At 44.5% G+C, this 6,000-nt stretch overlaps 1 protein-coding gene across 2 annotated transcripts in view; it reads left to right on the top strand.

Annotated features, from left to right (window-relative positions):
• The first annotated feature begins 244 nt into the window (after window positions 1-244).
• DTNA (dystrobrevin alpha) overlaps window positions 245-6,000 on the top strand; it is a 356,301-nt gene continuing 350,545 nt past the window's right edge. Inside the window, exon 1 of one of the 2 annotated variants that reach the window (XM_032310167.1) lies at window positions 245-457. The gene's annotated coding sequence lies outside the window, so the exon portion shown is untranslated. Of the gene's footprint in view, window positions 458-685; window positions 968-6,000 lie in introns of those variants that run through there. The other variant, XM_032310168.1, reaches the window with a different exon arrangement.

Here is a 6,000-nt window from a genome sequence, read left to right as displayed (position 1 = left end):
AGCACATAAATCAAGCTTTGAAAGAGAAAAATTTCTGTCCAAGGAGGATTTATTTATTTTATTTTTTTTTTTCAATGAAGAGCACGAACACTGTATTTCCCCGGAGGAATATTTCGGTCCAGGAAGGAGGATAGTGCATGCCGTGTGTGTATGCGTGTGTGTGCATGTGTGTGTATGTGTGTGTGCTGTGCGTGCGCGCCCGCGGAGAGAGGGGCGGGGGAGGCGGATGAGGAGGATGAGATCATAGTTTCAGGATCCTCAGGAAACCCTGGTACTGGCAGCAGCCAGCCTCTGCTGTGCCCACATGACCCACAACTCTGGCAGCGGACCCGGCACTTCCAACATTATTAAATAATAAGAAAGCGGCTCCTACTCCATGCCCAAACCTCCCTACAGACCAATGGACACCTTCTAAGAGTTTGGCGAGTCGGTGACTGAGGCGCCCGTCCATTCCAAGGTGTGTGCAAGGCGTTTTCCTCCTTGACAGCTCCGGGATGGGGGAGGGCGCGGGAGTGGAGGGGGTCCGGGCGCCGGGCGGGGAGTGGGCGCGGGCCGGGCCGCCGCGCGGTGCCCCCCGGGCCGCCGGGTGCCGCGGAGCGAGCAGCGAGGCGGGAGATGCACATGACGCGCCGCCCCAGCTGCGCAGGGACCGCAGCCGCCCACGGCGCCGGGGCGCGGGCACAGGCGGCTCCGCTGCCGGAGCAAGGGCAGGCGCCGCGCACCGGCAAAGTCAAGAGTGGAAGCGGGCGGCGAGCGCCGGCTGGGGAAGGGAATCGCCCCAACGCCCACTCGCGGGGTTCCCACCTGTGCGCGGGCGCCGGCCGCCGCCAGCGCCAAGCATGTGCCGGGCGCCGCAGCCAGGACTGCGGCGCGGCGCCTCCCCCGGCGGCGGGCGGCGCCTCGGGCCCGCGGGGCGGCGGTAGCGGCTGCTGCAGGATGGCCGGCCCGGGGGCGCGGGGCCGCGCAGGTAAATCTCGGCCTCCCGCGGCGGCCCGGCCGTGCCGCAGCCCCCGCTGTCGCCGCCGCGCCGCTCCCGGGCTCGGCGATGGCAGCCGGCTCCGTGGCGGCGCGGGTCGAGTTGTTTTTGTTGTCAGTGCTGCGCTCCCGGGCGTCCCCGCGGGCTGAGCCGTTGGGAGGTGGCGTGGCCACCTCCATTAGGGATGGCGCTCACGTGGGGGAGCAGACTGGGGGGTACTGACCGGCAAGGCGGCGACGGGTCCCTTCCAGCCCGCGGCGTCTGCGCGCGTTGGAATGCACTGCGGTGCCGGAGCGGGTGCTGAGGGGAGTGGGCGCGCGGCGCCGGGGGCGGTGGGCGGCGGACGTGGGCGCGCTGGGGGCGGGGTGGGGCGGGGGGCGGCGAGGGGCCGCAGCCTTTATAGCCTGTTGCCCATATCGGAGTTCTCCGCTGGACAGGGGGCGGACGGGAGGTTCGTTGTGGTGCCGGGAGTGGGAGGTAGAGTGGCGTCTGTCAAAAGACCAGAGCCAAGGAGAGAGGAGGGATGGCCGGACAGCGGTGCTGGGCTTGGTGGGACCTTTCCCGGGACTCGGTAGGTGGTAAAACTTTCCTCGTTGGCAGGCTTGGGGTACGACTTTGAGAAGACAAGTGTGGAACTTGGGGGAGAAATGCCGGAGGTACACTTGCAGAGAAGCTTGCCGCCCTTAGGGTCATTCTTGCTCTAAAAAATGGTCTTTGGAGTTAATATGGACGTTCAAGTTTTCCTGTTTTCAGTTAGGATCACTGGGTATTAATGTGTTTGTGTTTCCTTTCCCACATAACAGTAACCCATATTGTTGAAGTATGAATAGTTACGTTTCATTTACCAAAAATATACTTATTTTGTTTATTCCAAAGGTAGAAACTTTAGAAGAAAACAGCTCTCACTGTGTACCAGGCACAGTGTTGTGTGCCTTCACTCACTCACTTCTTACTGCAACCTGAGGGGTAGTTCTTATTGTCCACCTTTTACAGGTGAGGAAATCCAGACCCAGAGAGCTGAAATAACTTAACTCGAAGTCGTACAATTATTAAATGTTAGAGTCCAGTTGGGCTCTCGGTTCGCGTTTTAGCAACTCATGTATTTATTTATCTATATGACACCCCACTGTGCCTACAGTCTTCTATATTTCATATGTTGGCCACATTTCTCTACCAACGTGAACGTCTTAACTATGTGCTAAGGGCTGGACATTAAGGTTTTCTAATATTTAATACCCTTTGAGTACTTTTGTTAGAATTAACCAAGTTTCCTACAAACTGAAAAACTGAAGTATTATTTATCAGCGAAGTTAAGATTTTCAGCAGTTAAAATTACCAGCCAAGTAAATTACCACAAAGCAGGTGGCTAAATTGATCTACAGTTTGCTCTTAATTTTAAACTTCCTAAGGTATTAGGCTGGTCTTTCCTCAAAACATGGCCATCATTTTCCTCAGAACACTAGAATCTTTGAGCAAGTTTAATCATCCTTAATCCAGTCGTTGTGACTAGAGGTTAAGCAGTTTTAAAAGAATTTTGCAATTCTCTTTAAACTGTCAGTCGTTAAAAGCAGATTATATTTTGAGGGTGTTTGTGTGTCTGTGCCTTTTAGCCAGTTGCTTTGTACAAAGTTGTATAGCAATGAAGACTGAAATCAAAATTTCTCATTAGTGCTAAGTTGAAATACTTTTAAAATCTCTGCTTGCTTTAAATGAACCACAATGCAAAGAAAGGTCTCAGTGGGGTGAACTCCCAACTTCACAAATTTAGAGAATTACTCTTCATTTGAGCTTATCATAGAACTCTCAGAATATTCATTTAATTGGATGGATGTCTCTCTTAGGTCTTCATCTGTTATTTCTTCAAGTAAATTTAATTGCTCCTTCACATAACCAGTTTCACATTATTTTGACATTTATAGATTTCCTTAATTCTTGTCTCTCAGTTTAATTAAATTCTGTATACATATTTCAAACCCACAATTATTCAACACTATCAGTGAGAAGACTAGAATCCAACTGAACTACATGGACACATGTTCTTTGGCTATGACAAAAAAAAGTATCCCATTCTTCAGTGGTTAACCTCTTCTGTACCCCCAAATTATGGCTTCAACTTTATTTTGGGATTCCAGAGAAGTGCTGTGGTCAAAATAGTTACATGTCATCAGACACAGTGTTTTTGTTACTGAAATTGAATTTGAATTTTCCAAGTCTATTTATAGGAAATGTTGATTGTTTATTGAAAGGCATATGTTTTATAATACATGGATATGTCCTTTCTATAATACATAGATATGTCAGAACTGTTCCAGTTTTCAGCTACTGTTGCTTATTTGAGAGAAAGCATTCCCTTGCTACTTTTACTCACCTGGTAGATATGACATGACTTTTTCCTTTCAAGACCCACATCTCTAGTTTTGGGAGAATTGTAATGTCTCTGCTTCTTGAGAGCCCTCTCCGTTTCAGGTGCTGGATGGGGAACTAGGGATCAGTAATGAGCAGAAAGATGAGTTATCCCTGCCAACACAGGGGGTCAGGCTTTAATAAAACAATTATGCAAGTAAATGTTTATTTGCAAATTGAGATAAGTTCTCTGAAAGAAAGAATTCTATAAAAATGCATAATAAAGGATTCTGTACTAGGTACAGAGGTCAGAACCCTACGCCCAAGCAGTCACATATTTGTGGAGGAATGACATCTGAGAAGGTGTTTACTAAGTCAATTGTCTTCTTAAATGCATTCATACGTCTTTTCTGAATTATTTTCTGAGTCAGAGACCTTGGTCTCACTCTGGTTATCGCTACATGTCTCTATTCATCAGGAGCCATACTGTGTACCTTCATTATTCCCCTAGGGACACGGGGAGATTTACAAAACTATCAATACCTCTTAAAAAATATAGAGCATATACTACCCTTATCTAGTTATTAACTTACTTGCAGAAAGTTATTTAAGTTTAGTGAAATAGAATCTTTGTCTTTCTTTGCCTTAACAACTTCTTTTGAATTTTAAAAAAGTAGTTGTGTGTGTGTGTTGTTAAAGTGGCAGTATGTCTCAAAATAGAAATGCAATTGATTTATCATGCAGTCCCTCAGATTCTCTAAAGTGTCCAAGGGAAGAGAAGAGGCTCCAGAGTAAGGGAGGTGATATTAAGTGATGGATATGCTGGGAACATATGTATTAACAATTTAAAGCAAGCACAGTAACTAAATTTATTGAATAGTTACTGTGTGCTGGGTATTCTGTGGGCTATAGATAAATTAACTTATGTATTCTTCATGATAGCCTAGAGGTCTGCATGCATTACCCATGTCCCCATTCTATAGGACAGGAACTGAAGCATGAAGAGAGCAATAATCATGACCGCTGTCACATAGGTAGAGATAAACCCTAAATTCAAGTATTCTGGTATTGTAGTCCACACTGTTCACTGTGGATGTGTGTAGTACCTAGTTCATAATTTTACTAATGCATTAAATCCCCATCATCGTTGAAAATAGAAACACTCCTAATTTGATCCTTTGGTTACTTTTCTCTTAATAAAAGTGGAAAAAAAAATAGAACTTCCTTTGGCAATGCTTTTTGTCCCATATTTTACAGGCAAAATACACATAAAGCAAGAAGAAATACATAAATTCCTAGACAGACTAGAGACCACTAAATTATAAGAAATTTCTCATGATATGTTATATATTTTTAAATTAAAATAGTCATTTGAGCAGCATTTGAAACTATTGAAATTTTTAGCATCAAGGAAATGTACTTCAGCATTTCAAATAGGGAAATACCTTTAACAGCTAGAAGTTCTGTGACCATTAATAAACTTAAGAATTTTATATTTTTATTTTTTTTATTTTATTTGACAGACAGAGATCACAAGTAGGCAGAGAGGCAGGCGGGGGTGGGGCAGAGAGCCTGACTAGGTGGGTTCAAACCCTGAGATCATGACCCGAGCCAAAGGCAGAGGCTTAACCCACTGAGCCACCCAGGCATCCCAAACTTAAGCATTTTAAGTCACCTGTTTCACCTAGCGCCAATGTCCAGAGTATGTACTACAAAGAGGATATAAAGTATGACATAAAAATACCTGTTGAATTGTCTTGGTAAAATTTAAGACCCAGTTAAGATTTACATTAGGATCTTCTGACATGGCTCATAGTAAATGTTATGATTAAAAACTTAATAGTTTTGAATATTATCCAAATAATGCTAATCTAAGACACATGGGGTGTGTTATTAGCAAAGTGAAGTACTAACTGGTTAAGTGTACTAATGCACATAAAGATCTTTGCACAGTGTCTGAAAATGTTAGCCAGTGTTATTTCTCCCTGAAAATGACGGGTAATATGCAGCTGATATGATTAATGTTAGTAGCAACCATGAATCACAATTCATACGTAGAGCACACATACAAGTACGTGACTCCTTTCTTTGAAATTGTCCAAAATGCTTAAGGCAGTGCATACATTTTCTGTTACTCCGGTATCCCTATCAAGATTGTGATAGGTCATTTCCCTGTTTGCTCAGTTTCATCCAAAAGCTTGATTTCATGGAATAATTAGTAAACTGTTGCTCTAATTTATATCAAAAGGAAGAGCTGCAAGACTTGATCTGACTGTGTGTGTGTGTGTGTGTGTGTGTGTGTGTGTTTGGTGTTATCAGAGTGGAGGATGACATCATATATACCAATGAACAATTCATTAACTGGTGTTTATAATTGGACGTCATAGTATAGTGTCCTATGGCAGAGAGTTTTGTATGCTTGATGTAAATATAAAATATATTAACTAGTTATGATTGTTTAGGTTATGCAGTCATAACAAACAACTTTAAAATCTCAGAGACTGAAAAGAACAAAGGTTTATTTCTTGCTGATGCTGTGTGCCCATGTTCATCAATAAAAGACTTTCTACATCCCTCTCTCTTAGAGTTCCTGCTAATAAAGCCCCTGTTATCCAAACATCCCCATCTCTCATCAGGCCCATGGGGACATGGTGAATCACCCACAAGTTTTTAAAGGCTTC

This window comes from Mustela erminea, chromosome 13 (assembly GCF_009829155.1).
Source record: "Mustela erminea isolate mMusErm1 chromosome 13, mMusErm1.Pri, whole genome shotgun sequence".
Taxonomy (NCBI): Eukaryota; Metazoa; Chordata; class Mammalia; order Carnivora; family Mustelidae; genus Mustela; species Mustela erminea.
This window is presented reverse-complemented; position numbering and strand designations above follow the sequence as displayed.